At 37.6% G+C, this 22365-nt stretch overlaps 1 pseudogene; it reads right to left on the bottom strand.

Annotated features, from left to right (window-relative positions):
* LOC101608599 overlaps nt 1–21764 on the bottom strand; it is a 78713-nt pseudogene extending 56949 nt beyond the window's left edge.
* Between the last annotated feature and the right edge of the window lie 601 nt (nt 21765–22365).

The raw sequence follows: 22365 nt of genomic DNA, 5'->3' as shown, positions 1-22365 counted from the left end.
ATTGGTGATGGATGTCAGATTTGAACAGCATAAATTTGAAGTTTTCCTGACAATTATTGATTTGTAGTCATCTACTCTTTCCCTGTTATGCCTTACAGCAACGAAAATGGTTATTCTGTGCCATTATGCATTGGAAGTATGTAACTTGTTTCAATTTTACAGGACTCAGAGTTAATAGACAGTCTTAAATATCAGATTAGATTTAGGACTTTGGAACAGTCTTTAAGTTAATAAAGACTATGGGGACCTTTGAAGTTGGACTGAATACAGTTTACACTGTGAGATGATCATGAGCCTTTGAGGTGGAATGTAGTGGTTTAAATGTATGTCCCCCAATAAACTCAGGCTTGAATCTTGAGTCTCTAATGTGTGGACCCCTACTGGTGAAAAGATATATCACTGGGGGCTAATCTAGGACTCCAGCCCTCAGGTATGCTGGGGGTTGTGGTGGTTTGATTCAGGTGTTTCCCATAAACTTAGGTGTTCTTCTATGGCAATTTGGGAACTGGACCCTCCAGGAGGTGATATATTTTTGGGGTCAGGCTATACAGGACATATCCATCACTCCCTCCAGGGCTCAGAAAAGATGAGACAGAATATATTAATTTTCAGTGTATGGGAAGGAATGTGAAACTCTGCTGCCAAGACATGACAAGGCCATTGCACTCATGAATTCACCAGAGTTGTGGTTACTACCACTGGAGCTATGCCTGAGAGGGCCAGACAATGTTCTGTTATAGATAGTGGAGGGGCTTGAGATCCCACTTCTGTCCCTGCTGAGCTAATGGCAGAGAAGGAGTATGCTGGGACTGATGGAGATAAGGAGAATGAATGTGGAATACATGTGATAAAAATGCAATCTATATACATCATTTCATATATATATATGTATATTTCAAAAATCCTACCTTATTTTACACTTACATTTGAAAGATAAAATATTCTACTTGTTATTCGGCCCAATCATCTCAGGGGATTTTTTTTTTTTTTTTTTTGGTTCTGGAGAGCTTCTTCAGAAGTTGAACTATGACAAGCACTATGGAAAATTCATGGCTATTTTAATAACACTCAACTGTATTAGTACAAATTAAAATCCTTAATGGTCTCATTTGTTAAAGAATTCTGAGTTCACCAAATGATCATACCACTAATCATGTAGCAATAAAAAATTATAATGAATCAATTTCCCATCTCAGATAAAATTAAATTCTTGAAATCTTATAGGTACAATTGATAAAGGCCATGGAGTGATTAATTACTAATAAGTGGAGAATAAGAAAAGATGGGAATGCTTCTGATTTATACCTTGCCTTGACAAGTGTTGTCTATGAGAATAGTATGGTTCTAGTGATCTGTGAATTCAAATGAAATTGCTCATGTTAATTTGGCAGAATGTATTTACCATTTGGATATTGAGATTGAGGAGACCTACCTAAGGTGAATTCTTATATGTTCAGACACTGGCATCTGATTATTTACAGTGAAGTAAGTTTCATCACCATTATTGGTATATTTTGTGGCTCTCATCCATCATATTTCACCTTGTTCATTTTCCTTTCTCTTTGTATTCTGTGACCCTGGTCCTTTAATGCCACATTGAGTATGAGATGACCCTAATGACAGAACATGCCAAGTGTCACTAATATGAAGTCAGAGAGAGATATTCATGTCTTCACTGGGAACAGGGCTAACACACTTCCCTTTTTAAAAGGTTTTTATTTATTTTTGTTTATTTATTTATTTATTTATTGTTTTATTTTATTTATTTGTTTAAGAATCAAAGGGTGGGGAGAATGGGGCTTGCCATACATATACACTACTTTGTATGAGTACTGGGGAATCAAACCCATGCCAGCAGGCTTTGTAAGCAAGCACCTGTAACCCCTGAGTAATTTCCTCAGTCCTGACATAGTGCACTTTCAAGTTGTCTTTACTTAAGGGATCTCAGGTGTAAGTCAAGGCCAGCAGACAATGAAAAGTGGTATGAGTACTTACCAGATTCAGACATTGAGGAATCACTCTGAAAATGTCCAGCAATTCTCTCCTCTGCAAACCAGAGCCACATCAGCCAGCCTCCCTGAATGCCATTGTGCAAAACTGGCTGCCTCCTATCACATGCATCAGAACAAAGGGAGAAGGGTGAATTTCAGGTCTTATTGTTAGCACGCATAATGCCAGGCACCCTGACTGATGCTTCTCCTTTCCTCAGAACACGATTTTTCTCTTGGTCACAGTAATGCCTAAGATGTGGGCACTTAATGAGGGATTGTCTGGTTTGTGAAGCCAGTCCTTGAAAGAACCTTACCATCATCTCCTTTCAGCTGGAAAATCACTCTTCACAGATTCCCTCACCAAAGCTGCATTTGGAACTGAAATCCACACTTTAGTCAGTGCTAAGGAGTAATATATAAGGCTTATGCTTGCAACAACATTCCTGTTTTTGGCCTCTGCTATGGACATCTTGAGTCCCAAGCAGAATTTGCCTGGCTGTATCATTTCAGCAACTGTTCTATGCTTCTCTGAGAAGTTGGGTATCAGTTTTCATGGTTTAATATGCTTGGTCCATTACTTCCAGATTCTCTTATATAACTAGAACTCATAATTTGTTGAGTGCCACATATATTGTATATAATGTATAATATAATATTATATATATAATTTTTTAGGCTTGTGTAGCATTTATGCTTCTAGATTTTGAAATATATAGTTTTCCACAGTTGTGGCATATGCAGTTAATGAACAAAACAATTCTCTTTATCTCCTTGTTAAGGAAAAGTACCATATATCAATTACTTTTCCCTTTCCTGTGACCAAATACCTGACTGACACAAGGACCTGCAGAGAGGAAGGACATTTTTGGCTCATAGTTAGAGGCTGCACTCCAGTAGCTTAATGCCTATGGGACCGAAGAGTTCCCCCTTCAGGTCAGCTCTTCACTCTTGAATTAATGCTTTGTTTAACTTATTTGTTTGTTTGTGCTTTTCAGACGTCTCACTCTATAGCCTAGAATAGCCTGGAACTCAATGTGTAGTTGATACATTGATCTGAAACTCTTGAGAATTCTACTGTCTCACTCTCTCCAGCACTGGGATTATTATAGGCATATGGCACTACACCCAAAACCTTAAGTCTTTCATAATCAAATTAAGTTGACAATCAAAATTATCTATGAAAATTTCTCATGTCTTCTTACATTTTTAAAATTTATTTATATATTTATTTATTTATGAGAGAGAGGCAAATAGAAAGAAAAAGAGAATGGGCATGCCAGGGCCTCTAGCAACTGGAAATGAACTCCAGATGCATGTGCTTCCTTGTGCATCTGGCTTACATGGGTCCTGGAGAATCAAAACAGGATCCTTGGGCTTCATAGGCAAATGCCTTAGCCACTCATCCATGTCCCCATCCCTCATGTCTTTTTTTTTTTGAATGGGTACTTCATATTTTGCTGCGACTATTTTTAGAATCAAAATTCCGGAGATAATTTTTAAACTTCACCTGTAAGCAGGGTGTGGTGGTGCATGCCTTCAATTCCAGCACTCACTAGTAGAAATGCAGGTATTTCTACTCACAGGCAGAAATATTTACGTGAGTTCAACTCCAGTCTGGGAATATAGAGTGAGTTCCACATTGGCTTGTGCTACAGTGAGACCCTACCTCAAAAATAAAATCACCTATAATAACCAGGTCCATAAAACCTTACAAAGTGTTGACTTCATAGTTGATACCTATCTCCTGGCCTTGTTAGTATCAGAATCTGTTTGTTTCTTCCTTCTCAATGTAGATCTTTGCTATCCCATGGTACTTCATTTCTCCTCATATATTGGTAATTTGACTTACAGTATGTTAATTCTTAAGAAATTATTGTATTTACCAAAAGGTATTTATCTTTATTTCATTTACAACATTCATTGGATATATCCCAAAGGAAAAAAAAAAGCTTATTTTTTTTTCAAAATATTAAGTCTCCAGTTATGTTCTTAGAGAATAAACGACTCCCAGTATCAGCATTCTATGCATAAATTTTGTGAGGACCTACTTATCTTCTTGATTCTTGCTAGTTCCACTGTGTTGTTTCCTCAACCCCAGTTATTTGTTTGATAATAAACATTATTTCATTTCTACGAATTCTTATTTTCCAAGGACTACACTTGCTAAATAAGCATTCTAGTCATATTCACTAAAGTCTACCTCCACATGTGTATATGCATATGAGCACATACAAGCCGCAGGTATTCACCAAAATAGCATTCACCCTCTGCCCACCAGAATGACACATTAAACCCTGCTTATAGCACTGTGAGTCTTCCATAGTACAAAGTTCCAAATCTTCCACATTCCTCCTGCAAACCAATTTCAAAAGACTGAGAACCTCATAGTCAGGTTTATCACAACAGTAGCCTCACTTCTGATAGCAACTTTCTGTATCAGTTATTTTTTTTTTTTATTTTTCATTGCTCAAGCAAAGTTCCAGACTAGAAGCAGGTTGTATACTTCTAAATTTTCCTTAGAATCTAGAAATATTTGGATATGCCAAGGAAATAATATTTTAGCAGTATTTCAACCACATCTTTCATAAAGAAGGAAAGTTCTATTGCTATATTTTTCCATTTTCCATCTACCTGTGAAATGGCACTTCAAACTTTTCATTTACAGTTTCTAGTATTCTGTAATTTTACTTGGAAGTTTCATATGTTTTCCATTTTGTTTAATCTTATAGTTTGACATATGAGGGTTTAGTATACCAAATATTTTAAATCTTTCTTATTTTATTTGTTTACTTATTTCTTGCCTCTAAAGAATTTCAATGCTTATTTTTTACAGTTTTACCATACATCTCTCATGTCAACACACAGGAGACAAATACACTACCTCTGTTCTCCAAAGTCACATGACAATAAATAAGGATGGGCTGGTGCTTTTCTTTCTTTTCTTTTCCCAGGAAACACAATTTCATTTTAACTGCACAAAACTTACACTGTGAAGGATGAAAACAACACTCCAGATCTTAAGCAATATGAGACTTTAAGGTCTAAATGTGAGCTCAGAGCAGGGCCTGGGTCCTGCAGCCCCAAACATGCTTACATATCTCCCATAGCAAAACCCAATCTGAACTCTTCCTCCAGGTGGGCAACAGGTGGGAGTTGACCATGGTCTTCCTGAATAAAAGGTCACTTGGCTACCTCCCAAAACTGCAGCTTTTCTCCTTGGCAGAGCTAGCAGAAAGGAACTGTGCTTTTAGGGTGCTCTACCAAACAGAGTGTGGATAGAATGGCTTTGTTGAGCTCTTGTTGGCTTCAATCACTGTTAGAGCAGCTGGAGCAGCTACTGTAAAAAGGACCAGTTGACCAATACCAGAAAGAGAGAGCCAGTGATGTGCTTTTATTTATCTTTCACCCTGATCATAGCCCTTCATCATCAGGCAATAAAACAAAACTCTTGTCCACTTAATTGAATTTTTCATTTCACCATTTCCAATTTTTAAATTGCATTATTTAAAAATGAGCTTCCTCAGGCCTTCCAGACCCTGCTGGCTCTTGAGAATGTGTGGTCATTATTCCCACGGGTAACACAAACTCAATTGTAGCATGAGGAGGGGCTGTGTTGGAGTGGAGGTATAGATGGGTCAGAAGCTTGAGCCCCTCCTGCAAAGGGACAATTTCAAAGTCGCCAACTTTGTGCTTCAGATATGGGAATGTCTTCTGTGTGCAAGAATTTTTTTTTTATATTTCCTTAAAACGTGAGCTTAATTTTGGAGATTGACCTGCCCTCAACTATCTTATTAGATTTTATGTTTTACAATGGTACGGAAGGCCTTTAAGGATGCTGCTAAGTAATTTTCTGAAGTCTTAGTTTTGTTCTTTCCTTTTACTGTCACTGTATTCATTTACAGTAACAATTTCATCAGCATGGTAGTTGAAGTACATCTTCCGTTATATTCCTAACAAGCAGGCAAAAGAACGCAGACTGAAACACCAGGTTTGCACAGCAAGTCCATAAAGAAAAGCTTCTCAAAATGTGCTTTGCTCATCCAGTCTGTAAATCCTTGGATAGGGTACTTCCACCCTAGTTTTATCACTTTTCATATTTGCTGAATTTTTTGTTTTTGTTTTTCTGTTTTTCAAGGTAAGGTCCATATTTGCTGATTTTGGAAAAGATTTGAGTTCCAAATTTTATTTTCTTTTCTATTTTGTTGTTGTTGTTGTTTTGGTTTGGTTTTGTTTTTCAAGGTAGGGTCTCACTCTAGCCCAGGCTGACCTGTACTTCACTATGTAGTCTTGTGGTGGCCTTGAACTCGTGGTGATTCTCCTACCCATGCCTTCCAAGTACTGGGATTAAAGATGTGGCATGCGCCACCCAAATTTTCTTCTTTGATTTTTTTTCAATGAGCATGCTATTTCATTTGATAGTTCACATAACATGTACACTGTGTTACATGTGACATCTGCTCTTATAGGCATAACATGTTCTCTGCATTGGGCTTTGTCTTCTTTTGCTGTGATATTACTTCCCCTAGATAATTTTTTTTTTATTTTTTGTTTTACAAGGTAGGGTCTTACTCTAGCCCAGACTGACCTGGAATTCACTATGTAGTTTCATGTGCCTAGATAACTTCATAAGATCTGTTTACAGTGACAGCTTCTACAATAAGTTAAAAGGTGGCAATTTCACAGATTATGAAGGAAATAGTATCACCATGCCATGTTGGACACCAGGAAGAACTGGTATTATCATTCAGCTTTCCGCTTCTCTAGTAAGTTATAGAAGACTTGGATAAAACAATAAACCATTAAAATAAGGCTTGGCACTTACTGTAATTACAAAGCCACACAGATAAATGTTAGTGATCTCATCAATGAGACATAAAGGCAAAATTATAGAATTTTTGTGGAAAAGTGTCTTTGGGTGATATGTATAGGAAGAAATATTTTGGCAGGCCAGAGCAAAGAAGCTCTGTATGTTAGGAAGTTCACATAAGAGATTGAGGGGACCCCCAGAGTCTTCCAAGAGCAATTATTGAAGCTGGACCTAACCTTTCTTTCTAGACAGATGAGAGCCTTAGGCCATCATTTGAAGTATTTTAAAATTTATGGCTTTCATATTGATGACTTTCACATTTCATCCACAGGCTTTTCTTCAGGAGGAAGGGAGGGAAGGAAGGAGAGATTAATAAAAATTTCTTCATATCAGTGTTCTTTCCATGAGCAATGATTGAACCCAAAAAGACATACTTACCTTCCTCTCCTAATGTCCTGCTGGCCTTGAAGCTGCTCATCACACACAAGGTAGTGTTACTTCAGTTACATCACCAAAAGAGGCATGTTGAAAACACCCATGCAATCTGTTTCCTGGTATCTCCCTGTAGTTCTTTTACAAACTGTATACCCTGGCATCTGTGTTATATATTATTCTTTTTCTTAGTCATAAGAATCAATAAAGTGGCAATATTTTTTTTTAATTTTGTAGGTAATGAAACAAAAATTCTAAGGGATTCAGTAGTTTGCCCAAAGTTGCATAGATTTAAAAAAAAAGTTGGACTATAATCTGGAATTTTTTGAATTGTTTATTCTTTCAATTATAATTTGTATTGTATAGCCTGGTTAAATTCTAGCATAGACACTATCTTGTGCTAGAATGGGAGCAATGTTTTCCATCTTTGCTAAACATGTCCTCTTCCTTGTAACCAGCTCAGTAAGGGATGCACACTAGGCCCCTCTCTCTGATACTGCAAGGATCACTGACTACATCCCTTGGACAGATATTGCCTTGCCCCTGATTCTGCATTCAGCACATCTTCCTGAAGCAATACATAAGTAAATCAAAACTTCTAATCTTTAGAATTATCTCTTCCCATTATAGAATCCCTGGGAATAGATTCTTAGAAGCTGAGAAAGAAAATTTTGCTAGGAAGAGTCCAAAGGAGTCACAAAATTCTCTGTTTTCTGCTGCAAGTACCTGCAGTTGAACTTAATTTTTAGTTTTAGAAATGTCCTATAGCCTGAAGCAGCCATTGATATTTTATTAAGGAAGCAAAGGCTTTGATGTTCCACTCATGCACTTGTGGCCTGCTCCTCTGCCCATCAACCACCACCACCCTTTGCCAAGCATCCTTATTGCAATCTGCAGTTCTGGAAAGGTTTTGGCTTATAGTTTGGCTTATAGTTTTATCAGCTTCTCAGAAAATCAAACTTTGAAAATTATTTCTTGAGGAAAAGTGGAGAAATGCTTTGTGACATGACAGATAGCAAAAGAAAAGGAGGATGGAGGAGAAAGTAGTTGGCATAGTTGTTTTCTCTCTTGACTTTTTGGTTATTCCTGTTACAAAGGCTCCCATTTCCTTTTACAAAGCCTTTTATAAAGGCTTCCCATTGGGAAGCCCACTCCATTCATGTACATGTTTTGGGAATCAGGAAGTGTTTCTTCTCCTTCCATCTGTCCTCACACTTGAATGACTTCCTACTCTTGTCAGTACTGAAAAGCCTAATACTCTTTGCTGTTTTACCTAGCCTCTACCTGAAAATCTTTCCTCACAACCTCCTTACTAAACCAACTCAGTATGACTGTGGCCTGTTCTTCCTTCTGGAAATCTGGAAGATCTACAAGTACAAATGTACTCACTTGAAGACAGTGGAATGTGAATATGGGAAATGTAAGAATTAATCCTTACCTGAAGTCAGAATACTCGATCTAAAATTAAACATATCCTTTCCAATTTCTGGAATCCTAGGGAAATTAGCTAAGTTCCCTGAAACTCTTTACTCAAACATGAAATATGTTCTCAGAGGACTGATTTACAAGGAAGGCTACAAGATAAAGAAATTAATGCCATGTCTCAGGATAAAGGTGACCAATAGGCCATTTATGACAAATTTTGAACTATGTCAACCTTGTTAATTTAGAACTGTTTCCCAGACTTCCTTTATCTATAATATTCATATGGTTGGTACTAACAAAATTTGTGTGGTATTTGAGCAGCAAAAGTGCAACAGCAGTTAATCAGAGTTGAGCATAGATACAGGGTTAGTGTCTGCCACAAACCTCAACTACCTTTATCCCTGTCATGCTGTCAGTCCTTGGTGTGAGTGGCATCTCAAACACACAGGTCTTCCAGCTTCCACCAGACTTCTCCTGTAGTTTCTTTGAACCTGGATTCAAGTATGCCACCTTCTATTACTGACTCAACATCCTCATAGCTGAAGGCACTGAAAGAACATGTTCTTACTCTCTGACTTGGTGTCCAGGTTTTCTTGCAAATCATTGGTTCTGTAGATGCATGGCATTTCAAGGCCCCAGCAGGCAGAGAAACAATTTCCTCCCACCTCTTTGGCTTCTAGAGTTGTGGATGCTCTAGGCGTTGTTGTGTCCTTTATCTGTGTCATGGATAAGCTCTGCTTACCTGAGTCCTCCTTTTCTTTTCTTCCCTGTAACAGATATGATCAAAAACATTATGGAAAAGCTTACAAAAATGTCATAGTGTGTTATGTGAACATGTTTCTGAGTAATATAATGCCTGTTTTACCTTGTTGTATCATGAAATAAGAGAAAGAAAAAGAAAGTAACAACTAATGGTCTCTATTTCAAGAATTACACTAACCAGGACCCTTCAAACTCTGATTTCTAGAAATAGCTTGAAGTGTAAGCAAGTCTTTATGCTCTGGGATTTTCTTCTCCGGAAACATAATACCAAAAGCATTGACCATGATGGGAAGGAAGATGGGGAGACAGCTACCACTGATGAATTTCCTCTAAGGTTATTGAGTAAAACCTGCTTCTCTTTTTCTCCCAAGATTCCTGTCATTGTCTAGTGAAGTTCAACTTCCTTTGCTTTGCTCCCATATAGACTTTCATGCTCATTTAGCACATGATGCATCCAGAGCTACAGGAGTGATCCACCTGGATGGAACAGCTGAGCAAGCTTATATGCTTGGTTGGAGAAGCTACAGAAAGAAGCTTCTTTGTCTCTTTGATTCTCTCTGGGTCATTTAATAGCAATGTTCCTTTTATTCTTTTTCTTTTTGAATGGTGCTCTGTGAGCTGGAGTCTTGATGTGTCTGTCACAAACCTTCCACTTCAGAGGTTAAACTGCAAGATCTAATGAGGCAGAATTATTTTTAGCTTACCCTCTGGCACTATAAATTCCAAGAAAGTTTTGAATTAAGCTTTATGGCATTGCAGGAAAAAAATAGCATACTGCCAAACAGCCTTTTAAGTTTGTCTCTCTCTGTCTCTATCTCACCCTCCCTTTCCCTGTCCCTGCCCCCCTCTCCTTCTCTCTTATTCTATCCTCTCTTAAGGAAAACCTAATGAGACATTTTGTTCTTAAAAATTATTTTTTATGTTACTTGGTATCAACTTTGTAGTTAATTCAACAAAATATTTTAGATTCTTCTAATAGTCAGTATGATGTATGCATATGCATGGGTATGTTCATGTATGTGAGTGCAGTGAATGTGTGCCATGGCACATGTATGAAAATCAGAGATTGATTTTGGGTCAGTTTTATCATTCAACTATGTTTGAAGCAAGGTCCCTTGCTTTTCACTCCTCCACCCACTAGACTAACTAGCCCTCAAGCTTCCAGTAGCTTCTCCTGCCTCTTTATTACTTTCATAGTCACACTGGGATGGCATATGCTCTCCACAGTGTCTGGCACTTACATGGGATATTGGATATGAATTCAGGTACTCATCCTTTTGTGACAATCTTTTTATCCACTGAGCTATTTCCTCAGACCCTGGTTCCTCCTTTGTTGCGTGTTGTTTATTTTCCAGTTAGGCATCCTTTTCTGACATTGGAACAGCAAACTACATTGTCAAGTCAGTGGTTTCTGAGCATAAAAGTTATTTTCTGTCTACAGTGGAAAACAGAATTTAACCCTTAGGTATAATATTGAGGTTGAATGAAAAAAAATACTTTCTCTTAAAATGTTAAATATATTTCCCAAAGTAGAATACCATCATTTATTAAAATCAGTATAAACAGAGAATATGAGTCATATTAGAATTAAATCCAACTTTGAACTACTCCAACGTTTCACCCCTGATATTCCAACTTCTCTGAATTCCAACATTGGACACTGCCCCCAGGAAAGGGTACTAGAAGAGATAGACATAAGAGAGCTTGTTAGTAGCCAAACAATTTAATAAACAAAGTATTTATTGTACAACAGCTACATGCAAGGCCATGGGAGATTTGTAGGGACTTAAAACTTAATATAGACTAGGTACATAGGCACAAAAAGCAACTACAATTAGCAACACTTTGCAATAATGTTGAGAGGTTAGTTTTTACCCTGACTGACTGAAAGAGGAATTGTCACAATTTCTTGTGATGGGGAAGGGTGCATTCACAGAAGATACTGTCATGAGGTTGGAAAACCTGCTGCATATATTTTATAAAAACCATATAACTTAGGACAAATGTATACTAAGAAACTAAGGCAACATCCTATGAAGAGGATGTAGAGCTTGTTGCCTGAATTTGAATATTATGAGCTTGCATTCCCCTTGTAATATAAGTGATAACAGAAGCGGCATTTATTGTTTTTTATTTATGTTTTCTGAAGTAGTACTAAATTCTTTATCACAACACTTCATTTATCCTAAAATAAGAATAGCTACCACTGTTCTTAGGAGGAGGAAAAAATGGATGGTGGAATTAAAGCCCACGATTAGACAACAGTAAGTAGGAAGAGTTAGACGCAAGCCTTAAGTTAGTCTGATTTGAGAGCCCGTGTCTTCAATACAGAAGAAACTGAGGAGGCCTCAGATGACCAAACTACAGGGCCAGAGTGACTTCAGGTGGATGAAATTTTATGGAATCTGAAAGATACGTTATGGATATTGGAGTAAGAATGTTTCTAGCTGGATAGTGAACAGATCGCATGAAGCTATACAGGGGAATGAAGAAGGAATTCTCAGGATCAACATGCCTCTCTATTGCATTTTCTCTGCCCCATCTGTGAATTAATAACAGAAATGCAATTTACACATAAAACTTTTCTATTGATATGTTTTGCAAGCACGTCATCTAAATTTGTATACACTTGTTATAGAATACTCTCGCGTTGAGCTTAATATGTTGAAATAATAATTGCCATTTGTCACTGATTGGAGGACTGGTTCCAGTACCCCCACAGGCTGAAATCTGAGGATTTTCACGTAATTTGAATAAAGCTTACAGACATTCTCTCATGGACCCTGGATCACCTATGATTATTTATAATGCTTAAGCAATTTAAGTTTCGGGTGGAGAGATGGCTTAGGGGTTAAGGAACTTGCCTGTTAAACCTCCAGACCCAGGTTTGATTTTCCAGGTCCCGTGTTAGCCAGATGCACATCATGGCAAATGCATCTGGAATTTGTTTGCCGTGGTTAGATGCCCTGTTGTGCCCATTCTCTCTCTGTGTGTGTCTTTCGCTCTTTCTCTCTCTCCATCAGTTCCTCTGTCTCTCTGTCTCTAATAAATAAATAAATAAAGTGATAATTTTTTTAAGTTTCTATGTTATATTTATTTTGGAAAAGTAAAAAGTTAAATATTAGTGTAGGTTCAATTTGTTTTTCTACATATATTTTATTTCAGTTGGTTGAATAAAGTTATATAGAATTCACTGTTATGGATGTTAATATGCATATGAAGGAACATTTTATAATTTATTAGAAATAGCTTGTGGTATCAAGGAACTAATATTAAGTTCAAATCAATAAAAATTATTTTATTTTATTTATGAGAGAGAGAGAGAGGATGAGAATGGGTGCACCAGGGACTCTAGGCACTGCAATAGAACTCCAGATGCATGTGCTAACTTGTGCATGTGGCTTTATATGGATACTGGGGAATTGAATCTGGGTCCTTAGGCAATCATCATAACTACTGAGCAATTTCTGCAGCCTCATAAAAGATTATTATTGCATAGATTATTTTTAAATAAATAAAACCCAACACATTCCCCAAAATTGATGACCTTCATTTGCAAATTTTATAAGGAAGGTTGGAATGACAAAATTCAGAGTAGACTCAGAACTAAATGTTATTCCAACATATTGGTCATCTCCCTCTCTCTTTCTTACGCGCCCCCCCTTCTATATATGCCTCTCTTGGGATGAAAATCCTGATGTGTGTCAAGGGAGGAATGAAACAGTACTTTGCCTCAGGAAATGGAAAATTCTTAGGGCATTATGAAAGCTCTTCTGTGAGGTGAAACTCACACTTTGAAAGGAAACCAAAATAATAACAACCTTGATTAATTATTCATCAGCACATGTAGAACCGTGGTAGGGATGGAAGAAGGTCTGCTGGACACAGCTATGTGGGCTCAGTGTGAAGTTACTTCAAAGCTCCTGACTCCAAATGTTACATGTGGACAGCAAAAGAACACAGAGGTGAGCATGAATTGGAGTTCATCACTAGTGTCTAGTTACAGTCCTTTGCTTCTGAATACGTGGAACTTTGGCTCACTTTCCTCTGTTATTCTAGGTGCCTCTAATGTGACATTCAGAATCTACATCATTTTCATGTACACTCTGGCTTGACTGGAATTCTCACAAAGGAATGCTACTATAAGAATTTCTTCCAGATAGGAGTATATGATATTGTTCATAGGGATTAAAAGTCATGTTTAGAATAGATAAACCTTAACCTTCTTCAGCATCCATACAACTGAGTACTCACAAAGCCACTGAATGGTTATGGTGCCTCTAGATTGCAATCCTTGTTCACTGATACGGAGTATTCATCTCACACACAAGAATCAGGCTCTTGGTAAGGCATGGGTGGATTGCACAGATTTTTCAGATGACTCAAGTGCCTGCTAGATGACAAGCAGCATGACTTCTTCCCTAAAATCTATGACAAGCATGTGTTCCTATGATGGTGAAATGTTATCTCACAAACTGATAAGAGAGCACTACATTTAGTTCCATGGTAAGCATTGGCATAGACTGAAGAAAATAAATTAATGTTCAATAATTCATAGGAAAGTAAACATTTGATATAGCAAGCACTACAAAGTTCTGAGTGTATTCTTTTCATTTATCTTATAGTATAGCATCTGTCCAATGAGGCCCCAATGGGTCCTTTTTTTATTTTTTTTTTCAGTTTCTTAATATTAGGAATGTTAGAGTTCTGGTGTTGCTCAAATGCAGTAGACACTCAGATTCAGAGTCCACTACACATGTTTGCATGCTGAGATTTCACAGAGAAAGACATGACTCAACCTTCCCCAATTTGCACTGTGTAATTATAAAAGGGTGACTTCCTTTTATAGAAGACAACATCCAAATGCAGTTTACAGTAAAATGTTATTTGAAACACTGGAATAGCATGGTACTTTCTTACAGGTAATGTACCTTCCAAGTCTACCATGACTCTCAGTTCACTAAGAAGCAGTGAGCTGATGAGAAATTAATGTTTAGAGCCAGCCTGCTTTTAATATTCCCTTTTCCAAGAGTAGCATCTGGCCCTTCTGCCCTGTATAAATAGTCTCTGGAGAAAGGCAGTTATTAAGGGGACTGGGCAATGATCTCACCCTTCCAGTCACACTAGACCTTGGTATTCTTTTTTTTTTTTTTTTCCTTTCACTTCTGGGTACCATATTTCAATACTCACAGATGCACAGTGAGGGAAAACCAACAAACACATTTCAGAAAACTGATTTCAATACTACCCTATTTCATTCCATTGTTTTTATAGCTTATGTTAACTAAACTTAATCTTATATGAAATAATTGAAATAGTATCAAAATTCTGTTTAGTTATCTTATCCAGATTCTTCAGTTACTAACATCTTGTCATATTTGCTTCCTCATTCTCTGGATATTTTTGTCTCAGTCATGAAGCTATACTACTGCTAAATATTTTACTGAGTATTTCCTAAGAATGAAGATATAAACTTATATAACCTCAGTGCAACTACAAAAATAATTTATTCCTATGCAAACTTCACTAGAATTCATCAGCTCCTTTCACTCCAGGATAGAATACAGGATCATATATTCTTTGTTACAACTTCTTGACTTTTATGGCATTACATTCTTTATTCTTTCATTGACATTTTATTATAACAGGCAGATTTTCATCTCTTATTCTGTTTTTATAATTAAGAAACATTACTCTAGGTAGGAGATATGCTAACTACTATTTTTTATGTTTTTTATTTTTTTATTTTATTTTATGTTTTTAAATTATTTATTTTTTTTATTAACAACTTCCATGATTATAAAAAATACTTCATGGTAATACCCTCCCTTCCCCCACTTACCCCTTTGAAACTCCACTCTCCATCATACCCCCTCCCCATCTCAATCAGTCTCTCTTTTACTTTTGATGTCTTGATCTTTTCCTCCTCTTATAATGGTCTCATTCAGGTAGTGTCAGGCACTGTGAAGCCATGGATATCCAGGCCATTTTGTGTTTGGAGGGAGCATGTTGTATGGAGTCCTGCCCTTCCTTTGGCTCTTACATTCTTTCCCCACCTCTTCCGCATTAGACCCTGAGTCTTGGAAGGTGTGATACAGATATTGCAGTACTGAGCACTGTGGTCATTTCTTTCCATCACCATGATACCTTCTGAGTCGTCCCAAGGTTACTGCCATCTAAAAAGAGAAGATTGTCAACTAAAAGTGAGAGTAACATTAATATAAGGGTATGAACATTAACAGAAGTGCTTACTGGGCAGTTTGATAAGCATAGTATGTACATTTGGCCAGACAACAGCAGACGTTACACCCCTAGGGCTCATGAGTACCTCTGTTTTAAGTTTTCAGTATCAGGGATGTATTCCCTTCCATGCAGCAGGCTTCCAGTGCAAATAGAGGGCAGTTGGTTTCCCTCATAACATAACAGGTGCCACTATTGCACCCGTTGGCTCATTTGGCCTGGCTAGCCAATTATAAGGCTTGCAGTGCCCATTGATGAATATCTTCACTGGTAATTTCTCTTTCTCCCATTGAACTGCATGCAGAATGGCTTCTTCCAGCTTTCTGTCAGGTGGTCTACATGAAGAAGGTTATCAGCTAAGAGCCAGCAAGATTTCTCAGTGGCCTGGCAGCCCAAGTATATGGAGTGTTCAGCAATAGGGTCTTACCATCTATTTGTGGTGGTAAACTAAGGGCCTCGGCAATGGCCTATAATGTTTTGGGGTCTAACTACTATTTAAGTGACATAGTTTCTAGTACCTTAAGGGAACATATCTATAAACATATATGTAATGCACTCTATTTTCTATCTATAAATATGTGTCCATCTCTATTATATGTATGTCCATCATATCTCAGTCCATCATCCATCACCTCTCTATTATCTCTTATCCATAATCTATCTATCTATCTATCTATCTATCTATCTATCTATCTATCTGCCTATCATCTATCCATGCCTATTTATCTATTCATTATCTCTTAATTCATCATCAATCTGTATGTTATTTATCATCTATCATGTATGTACCATCTATATATTAATGTTACCTATCTATATATCTATCTACCTATTATCTATCTATCATTTAATCTATCTATATTCATATCCATAATCTGTACTGACAACTCAATGAGAATATACCACTGATTTAGTGTTAGCCCTTTTCTTCTTATTCAGTTCATTTAATTTCCATAGGTGTGCATTGTTAGAAGATACAAGCTACTCTGAGAAGTACTAACTTACACTTCTAATGCCAACATAAAAACAACTGCATTTCAGTACTTTTCAAGTTAAATCATTATTTCACAAGGACAGATATGATGAAATTAACCATTTTCAGAAGCTCACTTTTGAATAGGTTCTCATGCATCAATCTGTTAGGATGTTCATTTAAAACACAAGTCAATGGGTTTCTGTATTTTGTATAAGAAGATAATTTGTATGGATATATCATGTGTTGCTACCTTCTTTTCTCTCATCCCTGCCCCCATTCCACAGGGACCCCTCCTCAGTAGAATTGCTTGTATTCCTTATGGGGTTGCAATTTATGCATTATGAGAGCAGCAGTCTGTTATTGAGGGGCATGGCATCCCAATCTGTGGTTCTTACAATCTTTCTGCCTCCTCTTCTGCAAAATTCTCTGAGCTGTGGTGAGTGTGTTATAAGTCTACTTCAGTGATAAGCTCTCAAGAGCCTCTGGATCTCTGCTTTGGTATGTGATGAGTATCCTCAGCCTCTGTCTCCTCCACCCTGGTGTAGTTTGTCAGGAACAGCATGGAAGCAGTGTTCCTGCACATCTCCCCAATTCCTTTGTGGTTTTACTGGGCCTTGACTGAGATGTGATGGGTGGTTTATCTCCTTAGGTCTCACTACCTCCTGAAAAAGAGAAACAGATTCTCCAATGGAGAGTGAAATCGGCACAGATTCAATGGGATAAGTGTTATCAATCTGAGGCAAGTTTGATGGGTGTAGCTCCCATTTTAGCCAAAGACAGGCGGGAGATTGACCTTTGAAAACATAATCATATCTCCATAGGATTCAGACCTGGTTCCTTCCCCACTTCTATATTGTGGAGAGTTCCTCCTATTTTATTTCTTCCAGCAGTAGAAGAATTTCAGGATTTATGCTGAGGTCCTTAATCAATATAGGGTTGATTTTTTGTGTACCGTAAAATGAGTGAGTCTAGTTTCATTTTTCTACATGTGGATCTCCGATTTGTCCAGCACCATTTGTTGCAGGTGAGTCTTTCCTCCAGTCTATGCAATTAGCACCTCTTTCCCAGAACAAGTAGCAGTAGCTACTTGACCTAAACTCGGAATCTTCAATTTTGTTCCATTGGTCTACATTCCTGTTTTTATGCCAGCACCATGCTATTTTTGTTACTATGGCATTGTAATATACTTGAGACCAGGGATAGTAATACTTCAGAGGTGTTGCTTTTGCTGAGAATGTGTTTGTATATCTGAAGCCTGCTGCTATTCCATATGAATTTTGCGATCATTTTTTTACTATCTGTGAGGACTGATGCTGTAATTTTTATTCGTATTGCATTAAATCTGTTTATTGCTTTGGGTTTAATTGCCTTTCTCATAATATTAGTTCTACCTATCCAAGAGTATGGATGGGTCTTTCCATATTCTCAAATTCTCCTCAATTTCTTTTTTGAGTGTTTTTATGTTTTTTATCATGTTGGTTATTTGCATACTTTATTTGTATTATTCCAACATATTTAATTATTTTGTGGTTATTGAAAATGGGACAGGCTTGATGATTTCCTTCTCTGTATGTTTGTCCTTTGCATATAGAAAGGCTACTGATTCTTGTGCATTAATTTTGTATCTTGCCACTTTAATGAAGGATAAATCACCTTTAGAAGGTGTGAGATTGAGACTTTTGGAGTATGTACAGTTCTATGTCATCTGCGAACAGGACTAATTTGACACCTTCCTTTTTAATATGTATCCTTTTTATTTCTTTCTCCTGTCTTATTGCTTGGTTTAGGGCTTCCAGTACTATCTTTTAAATATTTTATTTATTTATTTATTTATTTATTTATTTATGTGAGAGAATGACACAGATAGAGAGAAAGAAAGAATGGACATGCCAGGCCCTCTAGCCACTACATATGAACTCCAGACAGATGTGCCCCCTTGTGCATCTGGCTTATGTGGGTACTGGTTCTTAGGCTTTGCAGGCCAATGCCATAATCACCCAGCCACTTCCCCAGTCCCCTCTAGTACTATTTTTAAGAGCAGTGGTGAGTGTTGTCACTCTGTCGTGTTCCTAGTCTCAATGGCAACTCCTTGAGTATTTTTTCATTTATGTTATTTGGATTGTAGGTGCTCTATTTATAGCTTTTATTGTGTTGAGATGTAAACTCTCTGTGCCTAGTCTCTCCAGAATTGTATTTTGTCAAAGGCCTTCTCTGTCTGTTGAAATGGTCATGTGGTTTTTGTAATTAAGTTTATTTTTGTGGTGTATTATGTTGACCAATTTTTGAATGTTTAAACATCCCTGGATCCCTGTGATGAATCATACTTAAACAAGGGGGATAATGCTTTTGATGTCATGTTGAATTCAGTTTGAGAGGATTTTGATAAGGATCTTTGCCTCTAAGTCATCAGGAATATAGGCCTATAGTTTTCTTGTTGCATCTCCATCTGCTTTTGGTATTAAGGTGATAAAAACTTCATAAAAGGAGTTGGGGAGCATTTCCTTTTCCCTGATTATATGTAGCAATTTGAGATAACTTGCTTTCAGTTCTTCAGTGTAGGTTTAATATAATTTGGCTAGACTTTTCTTTTTGGAAACTTTACAATCTCCATGGATGTTATGTTTGTTTAGGAGATTAATCTGCTCTGAGTTTAGTTTTGGTAGGTGGTACATGGTAAAAATTCATCCATTTCTACAGATTATCCAATATTGTGGAATAAAGGTTTTGTAAGTCTGTTCTGAGAATTCTTCCAATTTTTCAATATCTGTTGTGTTCTCTCCCTTTTCATGGTTGATTTTGTTAATTTGAGAATTCTTTTGTTTCGTTTAATTAAATTAGTGAAAGGTTTATCAATCTTGTGTATGTTTTCAAAGAACCAACTCTTCATTTCATTGATTTTCTTTTCTTTAGAGAAATTAAGTTTTTATTACCCACAAAGATTGTAAATTTATGTAAGTTCACTGAACTAGGGTTAAGATACTTTAGGTGGCATTGACTGACATTTGTTCTAGGGTACTATTGAAATCTTCAGTGAGTTTATTTGTGTAATTACATTTTACCAGCTTTTAGAATTTCATCACTAGATCAAAGTTAAAAAATGTATAGAATTTTTCCAGAAATATTCTTAAGGGTATTATAGCTTTTTCAGAACACAGAAATTATACAAGTCACTTTTTATACAATATTTAGCAAGGTTTTGTTCATATGAAATGGCATTTCATTTATAAAAATCATTTTCAATTACAAAACACACACACTAAAAAAAAAAGAACCTCAGAAACTCCATTGCTATTAATCTGCTTTTATAACTAGCCAAAGATTCCTTCTTTTTTAGATTCTTTAAGTAATATTTTAAGAAAACCACAAATTAAAAAAATTAGTAATACATTTTCTGTCCTTATGTATACATATTAACTAATATCTACTAGGAAAACCCACCTGAGATTGGACACATTAAGAACTGTAAAATAAAGGTGAAAGCCAATCACCTTTTGACAAAAAAAAACAAAAAACTATAGTCTCAAAGATCTCACTCGGAATGATCTCTTGCTCAAATGTGGAACATACATTTTCTGGGTTTGCACCTGGACTGCAGCTCTTGCTGGGGTTCCCCCATCCCACTATTGTTGCCTCCCAACGACACACCCCGTGGTGGCGCGGTCACTCGGAGGAGCTTGCTTGAATCGAGACTGCCTCAAGCAATCTCACTGAACATATAGCTGGTATTTAAAAAAATATGCTCTGTGGCCAATTACCTCAAAAAGTAATCACATTCCAGTAACTGAAGCACGCATGCCTGGTTATGTAACACATGGCTCGACTTTCCAAGGAGCTTGTAACGTGCAACAGGAATGAGCACAGCTCTGAGGCGGAACTCACTGGAGGAAGGACTTCATTTTCTGGGTACCATGCCCCCCACCCCGGCAGCGTGCTCAGTGAACAAGGGCACACTCAAGAAAGGTGAGAAATTTTACTAAATTACAGAACTTTGGCAAGTCAACACAGTAATCTTTAATACAACAAAATGGCTTTTTGTTGGAGTCATAAATACGTTTTTGCTATCTTACACTCCGAAAATATCACGTTAAGTACCAAATCAAAATACCATGGTTCTTAGCAGAGCAAGTTATTTTATACAAATACTGTCATTTGAAACAACACAAGTGCTCCTCACACATGCCATCCTAGCTACAGCAAAGGCAACTGTGTGGACCGAGGGGCCCCTGCTTCCTTGTGGCCTTGGTCTGCGGCCAGGCGGAGTGCCAAGGCCTGGAGAGTGCCTCCCGGAGACTCAAGATCAGTGCCGATTTCTTCCAAGTGCTTTAGAAAAGCTGTTAATGGTTCCCATGAGCACCACGGCCCTCAAAATCAGTAGCTTCAAGCCACACTAACCTCCCATGACCCTTTTGATGTCGAAGCCCCACATCTTTTTATCTTCATCAAACCACAGCCTTACTCCACCTCATTTAAACAAACAAAAACTTCTACCTAATATACTTGTATTTTTTTTTTTTTTTGAAATAAATAAGTATGCTGTCGGCTTGGAGAGCCTGGGGACCGGCGGCCGCGCACCAGGGTCGCCGTCATTGCTGTCCCAGCACAGCGCAGGAGTCCTTACGTGCCTGTCCAGGAGAGACCGGTTCTTCAGTCTCGCATCACCCGCTCCGGCGCTTCTCCGCCTTGACTCTCCCTGGCGGCTGTGCTGCTGGCCATCAGTCCTTCGATGGAGCTGGCGAGGCTGACTCCTTTCACAGCGATTATGCCTACTGGGTCGAAACAGTCTTTTCTGGGTCCTGAGGATGTGGCTTGTACGTAAGTCTACTGAAACCATATTAGTGGACGAAACATGAGAAGACTTCAGCTCCACTGTCTTCCTCACGGGGTCAACCACAGAGTGCTCCTGCTCATACGTTTCCCTTGTTGCCGCACCAATAAGAGACGTCACGCCAGAGGGCAGTCCCCACTCAGTGATGTCAAGCATGTGCAGTTTCCAGAAGGATCTATATATCGGTGGAGCACATCAATGACAACCACGCTCGGGTTCATTGGGTTTGAGTGTTTGTTGCATTGCATCGGTAGAAATGGTCTCCCATGGGTGGTCAAAAATGTGCCTGGACGACCAGATCTTCATGGTGCTGGGGCCTGCCTGGTGTCCCGCCGGCGGCACAACAGGAGGACGTCATCGATTTTCTTAATTGTTTTCTTAGTTTCCAGTTCATTCATTTCTGCTCTGATCGTGATCATTTGTTTGTTGCTCTTAGGGTTGGAGTCTCCTCATTTTGCAATGTTTTTATGCAAAGGGTTAGTTTATTGACTTGAAATCTCTCTGTCTCTTTTTATGAAGGCATTTAGTGCTATGATTATTTTTCCCCTTCAGACTGCCTTCATTGTTTTCCATAAATTTTGGTAAGTTGTATTTTAATTATCATTCAATTCTAAAAAATTTACAATTTCTTATCACTTCCACAACACATTCATTATGTTTTTCAGTCTCCATTAGGTGTTAGAATATCTGATGTACCGCTTGTTGTTAATTTTTAGCTCTAAGCATTATGATGCAATAAATTCCATCAATTTTCTTGACTTTATGAAGGCATGTTTATGGTATAATATATGATCTACCTTGGGAAGGGTCCTGTGGATTTCTGAGAGTAATGCATATTCTAGAGAAGTGGGGAGGAATGTTCTCCAGATGTCCATTAGGTCAAGTTGATCTATGATGTTGTTAAGCT

This window comes from Jaculus jaculus, chromosome 8, assembly GCF_020740685.1.
Source record: "Jaculus jaculus isolate mJacJac1 chromosome 8, mJacJac1.mat.Y.cur, whole genome shotgun sequence".
Lineage (NCBI taxonomy): Eukaryota > Metazoa > Chordata > Mammalia > Rodentia > Dipodidae > Jaculus > Jaculus jaculus.
This window is presented reverse-complemented; position numbering and strand designations above follow the sequence as displayed.